Consider the following 11152-nt stretch of genomic DNA (forward strand, 5'->3'; position numbering starts at 1 on the left):
AGAGCCTACATTCCAAGCTGCTGTAATACTGAATAAGCAGAAATTTCCTCCCAAAATTTGACAAACAGAAAGTATATTCCTACAAAAGCATGCTGCTATTAAAATACATGTGGCAACTAGGTCTCTGGGTATTCTGAGATACTGCCTTCCTTCAAAATAGATTTAAAGTTACAAATGGAAAACACTCTGAGTTTTACTCTCCTTGCAAATAAAGGCATCGTATTTGTAAGTAGGAAGGTCCCGCTAAGGAGGGTCCTAGGGACAGTTTGCACATTTGTATTTCATTTTACTTCGTTCCATTTTAGCTTTTATAGCACTTATTTATGTCAGGGCTTTTTCTACAGAGATTGTAACTGAACAAGAGCTCCAGGCGCTGTGCTTTGAAATCCATTCCTAAGTTCGTGCCAAGGTTGTACCTCACACAGGCTGCTCTGGGACGGTTACTTAGCTGCCAGACTGGCTCCTGGGAGACGTGAGATTCTTAGAAGGCCGACACTAGTGAAACATTCCTTACATTCAGCAGCATGAGATGTTTCCACTCAACATTTTCTAAATTCAACCCTATCCAATTGTTCCAAAGAATATATGAAATGTTTTATTTCATGATTTTAGCATATTCCTGAAATTGTGACATTTTTAAAGATTAAATACAGAAAACATATATATGTATATATATAGCATATTAAGAAATTGATATCTATTATGCTTGATTTCACTTATGGATGTTACTGCAGAATCATAATTAGCATGCCTGAAAAATTCAACCTTATATTAAGAAAAATCAGAAATGAGCATGAATAGTGTTTTTTAAAAATACGATGCCAAGCTTATTTACTAATACTCAAAATTTATTCTTCAAAATAGACGTTATATGGCAGAAACTAATACAACATTGTAAGGCAATTATACCCCCAAAAAAATTGCTGCAAAAAATAGACATTAAATTGGAAATATGAGTTGTGGACACAGCAGGGGAGGGAGAAGGTGGAACTAATGAAGTAGTATTGAAATATATTCATTAACATATGCAAAATAGATGGCTAGTGGGAAGTTGCTGTGTAACAAGGGAGCTCAGTTCAGTGCTCTGCAATGACCTTGAGGAAGGGAAGGATGGTGGGTGGGAAGCAGGCTCATGATATGTGTATACTTATGGCTGACTCACCTTGTTGTATGGTGGAAAGCAACGCAACATTGTAAAGCAACTATCTTCCAAATAGAAACTTAAAAAAGAATGCTAGGAGGCCTAGAGTTGCCATGTGATGAATGCATGAATGTTCATTATATTTATTGTTTTGAATATGTTTGAGATTTTTCCATAATAAAACATTTAAATTATAAGCATAACAAACTCACTGCCAACAGCTGTTAAAAAATAATAAAATTTTCTCACTCTGTAGTAGGATTTAAAGTCTTTTTTCTAGGTTTGTAAAAGAAACCAATCATTTTTCAAAGATCCTCTAGAAACAACTGCTAAAACTGACAGGTTTATAAACATATATTTGTAAAATTACTGTCAAAACTGAAGTAAGATGAGTTTGTTTTTTTTTTTTTATTAGTTGGTGGCTAATTACTTCACAACATTTCAGTGGGTTTTGTCATACATTGATATGAATCAGCCATAGATTTACACGTATTCCCCATCCCGATCTCCCCTCCCACCTCCCTCTCCACCCGATTCCTCTGGGTCTTCCCAGTGCACCAGGCCCGAGCACTTGTCTCATGCATCCCACCTGGGCTGGCGATCTGTTTCACCATAGATAGTATACATGCTGTTCTTTTGAAACATCCCACCCTCACCTTCTCCCACAATGTTCAAAAGTCTGTTCTGTATTTCTGTGTCTCTTTTTCTATTTTGCATATAGGGTTATCGTTACCAAGTAAGATGAGTTTTTAAAGTTTTTAATGTAAAGGTATTAGACACTATTTTAGTTTTCGAGACACTTTAAGGTGCAAAATCTCTACCCAGATTTATCAAAGTCCTAAATTTTGAAAGATTACTTCTCCCAGCACCTAACGTTATCTAAAGAATTTCTACAAATTCTAAATGCTTTTCTGTTAAAAAGAAAAAAGAAAATCTTCTGAAAGTGGAGATAAAACTGGATTTTTTAAATGATTGAAATCATAATTCAATTGATAATTCAAAATATAAAAGCAGCAATTACATTTTATTATGCATCATTATAGTTCATATGAGTTTATAATGTAAAATGTACAAATGGATAAGATTATTTTGTCATTTTATGCTAACTTTAAATCCATGGCTGATTCATGTCAATGTATGACAAAACCCACTACAATATTGTAAAGTAATTAGCCTCCAACTAATAAAAATAAGTGAAAAAAAAAAAAGAACCCTCTAAAATCCTAGAATATTTTACCTGAAATATAGTGCTCATAATAAAAAAATTATGCTTGATACATATATTATTGCATTTATTGTACATGGGATTTTAAGGCAACCAAGACCTTGTGCAAGCATTAATTTTCTTTGCCTCTCAAGCCACATATAGACTTTTGAAAACACATTCTGCTCAACTGTGTCTCAACAGTAGATTATTGATGATTTGAGTATAAGAGTCAAGGTTTTTTTTTTTTTTTCACTTTTGCATTTCAATAGAAAGGAAACCAGATATGAAACTGATTTATTCAATGAAAATCTTTTTAATACATATTGCATTTTATTGAAACTCAGATGTCATTGTTGGACTCTAAAGAAAGCTGAGCTCTGAAGAATTGATGCTTTTGAGCTGTGGTGTTGGAGAAGACTCTTGAGAGTCCCTTGGACTGCAAGGAGATCCAACCAGTCCATCCTAAAGGAAATCAGTCCTGGATGTTCGTTGGAAGAACTGATGATGAAGCTGAAACTCCAATACTTTGGCCACCTGTTGCTAAGAGCTGACTCATTTGAAAAGACCCTGATGCTGGGAAAGATTTAGGGCAGGAAGAGAAGGGGATGACAGAGGATGAGATGGTTGGATGGCATCACTGACTCAATGGACATGGGTTCGGCTGGACTCCAGGAGTTGGTGATGGACAGGGAGGCCTGGCGTGCTGCAGTTCATGGGGTCGCAAAGAGCTGGACATGACTGAACGACTGAACTGAACGTAATAACACCTGGTAAATGACCAAAAGACAAAAAAAGGGGAAACTTCATTCACTGCTTCTCAGAAGGAATATAATTGCCAAAAACATTTTAAAGAACTATTACACAACATTGAATAAAGTTGATATGATAGACAGAACAATGATCCCCAAAATGTCACTTTCCTAATCATCAAAATCTGTTAGGTTACATGCAAAAGGGGATTAAGGTTGCAGATGGAATTAAGGTTGCTAATTAGCTGACCTTAAAATAAACAGATTAGTCTGGATTATCTGGGTGGACCCAACGTAATGAGTTTTTAAATGTGGATAAACTTTCCAGTTGTCAGAGAAAGATGTGTCTATGGAAGAGGTCAATTGAGATTTGTGAAGAAATCAACTTACCATTGCTGGCTTTAATGATGGAGAATGGGACCATGAGCCAAAGAATGTGGACAGCCTCAAGAACAGGGGTTCTCAAGCCCTGGGATTTAGTGCCTGCTGATCTGAGGTGGAGCTGATGTAATAATAAAGAAACAAATTGTGCAATAAATGTAATGCATTTGAATAATCCAGATACCATCCTCAAGCCTACATTCTGGGTCTGTGAAAAAAATTGTCTTAAAAAACTCTGGTACCTGGTGCCAAACAGATTGGGGCTGCTGCCTTACAACCAAGGAAGAGTAGAAAACAGATTTTCCTTACAGCCTCCTGAAAAAAATGCAGCCCTGCAAGCATATTCATTTTATCTCAGTGAGACCTGTATCAGCCTTATGATCTACGGAACTGTAAAATATATATATATATATATATATATATATATATATATATATATATTTGCTATTTTAAGCTACTCAGTTTGTAGAAATTTGTTACTACATCAGTAGAGTTGAAGAAGCACCTGTTCTTTTAATCAGCAATTCTACTTCTAAATATAAGCTTTTGAGGAACTCTTGCACTTTTGCACATTAGATAGAAATTAAGCTGCTCATTGCAGCATTTTTTTTTTTTTTTGTAAAAAAGAAAGCTGGAAACAATTTAAGTATTATTATGGGAATGAATATAGTGACATAGATTATGTTATTGAAAAGCTTAAATAGACAAACTATATCATTATGCTTCCTTGGTGGCTTAGACGGTAAAGAATCCACCTGCAATGCAGGAGACCTGGGTTCAGTCCCTGAGTTGGGAAGATCCCCTGCTGGAGAGCATGGCAACCCACTCCAGAATTCTTGCCTGGAGAATGCCTATGGACAGAGGAGCCTGGCAGGCAAAAGTCCATGGGGTTGCAAATAGTTGGACATGACTGAGTGACTGAGGATATATTATTATATTCCACCATAAGTAAATTTCAAAAATGCAATATTAAAGGCAAAAGTAATTTACAGAATAACACAAATAGCATGATACCATTTATTCAAAATTATAAAACACACAAAACATTATATTATTTTTTAATACATACATATATGGTGAATTTTTCATACTGTTCATACAGAAGTTTGTGACACTGTACAGGAGACAGTGAGCAAGACCATCCCCAAGAAAAAGAAATGCAAAAAAGCAAAATGGCTGTCTGAGGAGGCCTTACAAATAGCTGTTAAAAAAGAGAAGTGAAAAGCAAAGGAGAAAAGGAAAGATATACCCATCTGAATGTAGAGTTCCAAAGAATAGCAAGGAGACATATGAAAGCCTTCCTCAGTGATCAATGCAAAGAAATAGAGGAAAACAAAAGAATGGGAAAGACTAAAGATCTCTTCAAGAAAATTAGAGATACAAAGGGAACATTTCATGCAATGATAGGCTCAATAAAGGACAGAAATGGTATGGATCTAACAGAAGCAGAAGATATTAAGAAGAGGTGGCAAGAATACATACAAGAACTGGATAAAAAAGATCTTCACGACCCAGATAGTCATGATGGTATAATCACTCGCCTAGAGCCAGACATCCTGGAATGTGAAGTTAAGAGGGCCTTAGGAAGCATCCCTATGAACAAAGCTAGTGGAAGTGATGGAATTTCAGTTGAGCTATTTCAAATCCTGAAAGATGATGCTGTGAAAGTGCTGCACTCAATATGTCAGCAATGGAAAACTCAGCAATGGCCACAGGACTGGAAAAGATCAGTTTTCATTCCAATCCCTAAGAAGGCAACACCAAAGAATGCTCAAACTACCACACGATTGCACTCATCTCTCATGCTAGTAGAGTAATGCTCAAAATTCTCCAAGCCAGGCTTTAGCAATACATGAACCGTGGACTTCCAGATGTTCAAGCTGGTTTAGAAAAGATAGAGGAACCAGAGATCAAATTGCCAACATCTGCTGGATCATCAAAAAAGCAAGAGAGTTCCAGAAAAGCATCTATTTCTGATTTATTGACTATGCCAAAGACGTTGACAGTGTGGATCACAATAAACTGTGGAAAATTTTGAAAGAGATGGGCATACCAGACCACCTGACTTGCCTCTTGAGAAACCTGTATGTAGGTCAGGAAGCAACAGTTAGAACGGGACATGGAACAACAGACTGGTTCCAAATAGGAAAAGGAGTACATCAAGACTGTATTTTGTCACCCTGCTTGTTTAACTTATATGCAGAATACATCATGAGAAATGCTGGGCTGGGGGAAGCACAAGCTGGAATCAAGATTGCCAGGAGAAATATCAATAACCTCAAATATGCAGATGACACCATCTTTATGGCAGAAAGTGAAGAACTAAAGAGCCTCTTGATGAAAGTGAAAGAGGAGAGTGAAAAAGTTGTCTTAAAGCTCAACATTCAGAAAACTAAGATCATGCCATCCGGTCCCATCACTTCATGTCAAATAGATGGGGGATCAGTGGAAACAGTGGCTGACTTTATTTTGGGCAGCTCCAATATCACTCCAGATGGTGACTGCAAGAAATTAAAAGATGCTTACTCCTTAGAAGGAAACTTATGACCAACCTAGACAGCATATTAAAAAGCAGAGACATTACTTTGCCAACAAAGGTCTGTCTACTCAAGGCTATACTTTTTCCAGTAATCATGTATGGATGTGAGAGTTGGACTATAAAGAAAGCTGACCACCAAAGAATTGATGCTTTTGAACTGTGGTGTTGGAGAAGACTCTTGAGAGTCCCTTGGACTGCAAGGACATCCAACCAGTCCATCCTAAAGGAGATCAGTCCTAGGTGTTCCTTGCAAGGACTGATGTTGAAGCTGAAACTCCAATACTTTGGCCACCTCATGAGAAAAGCTGACTCATATGAACAGACCCTGATGTTGGGAAAGATTGAGGGCAAGGGCAGAAGGGGACGACAGAGGATGACATGGTTGGATGGCAACTCTGACTCAATGGACATGAATTTGGGTAAACTCCTGTAGTTGGTGATGGACAGGGAGGCCTGGTATGCTGTGGTTCAGGGGGTTGCAAAGAGTTGGACATGACTGAGTGACCAAACTGAACTGAACTGATGATGAATTTTTAAAAACATGAATGAAAATGATCCACACAAGCCTCCTCTCTTGTAGAGGTGGAATGAGCGTAAATAAATGTTGGAATAGGTGTAGTGTCTTTGTAGAAATGGGGAATAAAGGAGGCCTAAGTAATTGCACCCAATCAATTATAAAATTATTATAAAATACTCAAGTGAAGCATTAATATTTAGTGAATATTGACAGCAACAGGCTTCATCATTTTTTAATTAATTTGTTTTGAAATATTTGATACTGTAAAATATAAAACAGAGATAAAAGAAAAATGGTAGTGAAAGCTCTGGGTTGACTTCTAGCTCTGGTAATAACTTTATTAGGATTTTAGGCATGGGGTTAGAGGAATAGTATATTTGAACAATGATATATTTGAAGCATTTGCAAATTTAAATGATCATAACTAAGCTTGGTAAGAAGATAATATTTGATGTACCAGGAAGTACACTCAGCACCTTACATATATTATCTCATTTATCTCATAGCAATCATCATGAAGAATGAGGCAGTTTCTACTATAATTTTCTTCTATACAACTGAAAAAGCAGAAAAATACTTAACCTAAAAACATTAAGTATTTTGTCCAAGATCATATATCTGGTGATTGGCCAAGTGGGATGCAATAAACCCAGTGAATACAACACCATAGAATGTACTCTGAACCACCAGGGCAACCTCTATAGACCTTAATAAGGAAAAAAAAAAATCTCTCTGTGTGCATCAGAAAACTCCTCCCTGTTACTTAAGATGCACCTCAATATCTCAATTTTACAGAGAAAGTAAATGACCCTAACTTTCAATAGAGTTTGTGTGAGACTTAAATGTACAAATACTTGTGAATATAAAATATCTAGTGTCAACTGAAAGAAAACCACATGCTGTAAGAGCTGTGAGTTTAAATTTTAATCAGGGTCTTATTGCGGACTACAGCCTGGAAAACAGTTTCTCAGATAGCTCTGAAGAACTGCTCCAAACAGGTAGGGAGGAAAGGCAATATCTGAAGAACTTCTCCAAACAAGTAGGGAGGAAAGGCTATATATATATATATATATATATATATATATATATGGCTAAGGAATATGTGCAGTCAAGCACACATTTTGGTAAAATATTACTGCTAGTCACAAATAACAGATATCTCAGTTAATGATTTTGATGCTTTTCTGCATATGTGAAGTTATGAGAATCTGAGTTTATTAAAATTCTTCCTAAAATAGACATCAAACTTGCTAAGAAGCTTGTTTTTCCAAAGCATAGAATGCCTCATCCAGTTTTCCTCCAAAACCCTTCCAGGGTGCACTGTCCAGTCATCGACTGAAGGGGCTAGTGACTTAACCTTATAGGATGGTGAAGAAAATCCTTTGATTTTATGCTGGCAACATCTCTTCCCGCAGTGGTCAAGCTTTCTTTCACTCCCTGTCCTCCCGCTCTTCCTTTATCAAGTATTCTCCATAAGACTTATAAGAAAAATGCTATTGTTTTGTGCTTATCAACAGTGATGCTATGGCTAGAAACACGTGAGAGCACTCATCTGGGCCCAGAAATCTCCCCACAGATAACTCTCCTTTCAAAATTCATGTTGTGGCTGGACTAGCCCTTGTGGTTCTTACTGTGATTGCAAGATGCCCTTAGTCATAACCATCAGGAAACTTTGAAGGACAAAGTTTATTACACACACTTCCTGGAGGGTACACCTGGGACCTCAGAGTTAGGTGGGGGAGAGTAATGATGTGGGGAGGTTAGGAAGTGGGTGAGATGGGTGTTTGGGAAGGTGGGGAAGCAGATCTGGGCTTCTGATTTTATTTGGTTGAGGGTGGGGGCCTGAGGTTTCACAGGTTCCATTGCTTATTGGTAATAGAAAGCATGAGTGGTTAAGAGCCAGAAGGGAAAAGCAAGTGATCAAAAGGTCTATTATGAAGTCAAACAGCTACCAGATATCTCTGAAACAAAGGAAGAGGGTGGGGCCTACAGGGGAAAGGGGTAGGATGCCCCCTCTCACAGACTCTCACTAAGTCCTGTTCCCAGGTGAAGCTGCAGAGGATGGAGAGTGTGCTGGACCAGCTCCAACAGTTGATTGCAGTGGAGGCCGACACAGGCAATTTCCACACTGTTGACTAGTACAAGCCCCAGAATGCCACAACCAATACATCCTTGATCCTGGCCATGGCACAGACACCCACCTATCAGGAGCTGGTGGAGGATGTCGTAGCCTATGCAGGAGCCTGGATGGGTCACAAGAGGAACAAATTATAAATGCTCTTGATAAATTTTATTTGCTATTTGAAGCAGAAATATTGAAGAATATTCTGGGCTGGGTATCCATGGAAGTGGATGCAAGGCTCTCTGTCAATAAGAATGCCATGTTGGCCCTGCCCAGCACCTCATCAAGAGATACAAGGAGGCCAGGATCAGCAAGGACTGGATTCTGATAAAGCTGTCATCCACCTGAGAAGGAATTCAGTCTGGAAAGAAGCTAGAGAAGGAGCATGGCATGCATTACAGGATGACCCTACTCTTATCCTTTGCCCAGGAGATGGCCTGTGCAGAGACAGGTGAACTCATGTCCCCATTCCTGGGTTGCATCTTCGGCTGTCATGTGGCCAACACATACAAGATGTTGTAGGAACCCCTGGAGGACTCACTAGTGAAGAGTGTCAACAAGATCTGCAACTATTATAAGAAGCTCCACTATAAGATGATCATCACAGGTGCCTACTTCCACAGTACTGCTAGGTCAGGGCCCTGGAAGCCTGCTGTTTCCTCACCCCCTCAACCCAGATCAAACACCACGGAAAGATGGTGCCCGCACTGTTCACCAAGGTGGTACAGCTCTGGAGAAGTTCCACCTGGATGAAAAATCCATCTGCTGACTGCACAAGGAGGACCACATGGTCATGGAGAAGCTCTCCAATGGTATCCATAGGCTTGCTGCAGAGACTGTGAAGCTGAATCAGATGCTGATGAAGGAATGTTCAGCGTGGAGAATGGAAAATAGCACAACTCCTAAAGCTGGACCACAAGATCTGCACTATCTTTGAATTGGGGCCTAGTTGCATATGTTTTGAAATGAATCTTGGGTTCTTTACTACTTTTAATAGGGAGGAACCATAGGTACTTGATTATATGTAAAACTTTTTTATTTTTTTAATATTTTGTTTTTTTGTTAAATAGATAACCAGTTGGAGTTTGATGTGATGCAGGGCGTCCAAAGCTGGTGCTCTGTGACAACCTGGAAGGATGGGGCAGGGAGGGATGTGGGAGGGGGTTCAGGGTGGAGGGGACATACGCTTGCCTATGGCCGATTCACACTGATGTATGGCAAGAACCATCATAATATTATTAAGCAATAATCTCCCAATTAAAATAAATTAAAAAAAAATAAACAAAAAAATTAGAAAAGATCCCCCCGCTAAAAGCCATCAGAGAGTGTAAGTCTTTTGAACATGAGCTGCCTATTCTCCTTGCTTGGTGCCCCACAATAAATGCTGTATTTTCCTTCACTGCAACCTGGTATCAATAGATTGGCTTTGCTGTACATCAGGTGAGCACACCTAAGTTTGGTTTGGTAACTTTGGCTATTCCAGCCAAAGAAGAACCAGTGAGGATAGTTCTATAAAATATGCAAAGATGGAAGATTTGATAGAAGGAAGTTTCACTGTCTATTACTTTACCCATAGGAGCCTTTTATGTTATATCATATATGTAGACTACTTCAGACAAACATAACAGAAAAAATAAAAAAGTAGCCTAATTTCAGCAAAAATTTCTCTTCCAAATACTAATTTTTAAAAACTTCTGTTGATATAATTTGTTTACACTTTGATACCAAATTTACTCTAACAAAAAATCTTGCTTTTTAATAGTTAATTCCATTAAGGAGGATAAGCAATGATAATTTTTATAATAACTAAAAATAAGATATTTTTCCTAAGAGGAAAAAAATGTCCAAAGTGATCCAGGTGGAACTGTTTCCAAATTGGAGACATGTATTTAAGTGATACAAACTGACAGTTTCTCACTTTGGAAATTTTGTGCTATGTTTTGAGTTTTCCTGAACCATCACCTTCCCTTTCTTGTCATAAATAAAATCACACAGCAAGTCACATTCTGAAATTAGCAGGAAATTTCTGAAAACAAGAGCCAATACCACAAGGAGAGGTCTGGGTTGGCAGGAAAAAAAGCCACTCAGTCTGAGCTTTCAGTTTTGTCTTTGGATAATAGAAAATGCTCAGATTTTCTTCATACCTATATCTCAAAAAGCATTTAAATTTAAATCTTTGTAAGTTCTTGTTGCATTTGGTATTTTAAAAATCATGATCTTCTCTATACTGTAGAGCTCTTTCATAGCTCATTCTGCCATAGCAGTTTAATCTCTTGAGAAAAGATAGCATGTAAATGTCCACCATAACAGACCTACCTAGCCAAGTAAAACATCTCCTGTCCACTATCTAATTTAATATCTGAGACGATGATGTGGTGGACACCCTACTCAACACTGATAACAATTCAGGGACTTTTTTAGTCCACTCTATTTATTGTCTTCGAGGCTGCCCCAGTGGCGCTAGTGGTAAGGAACCTGCCTGCGTTGACTGGAGAC

General features: G+C 38.1%; 2 pseudogenes; both read left to right on the forward strand.

Annotated features, from left to right (window-relative positions):
• Positions 1-397, forward strand: part of LOC133049688 (ubiquitin carboxyl-terminal hydrolase isozyme L1-like) — a 31472-nt pseudogene extending 31075 nt beyond the window's left edge.
• A 6207-nt stretch (positions 398-6604) lies between these two features.
• On the forward strand, positions 6605-9550 carry LOC133049689 (transaldolase-like; annotated as a pseudogene).
• Positions 9551-11152: the final 1602 nt, after the last annotated feature.

Source organism: Dama dama, chromosome 30 (assembly GCF_033118175.1).
Source record: "Dama dama isolate Ldn47 chromosome 30, ASM3311817v1, whole genome shotgun sequence".
NCBI lineage: Eukaryota > Metazoa > Chordata > Mammalia > Artiodactyla > Cervidae > Dama > Dama dama.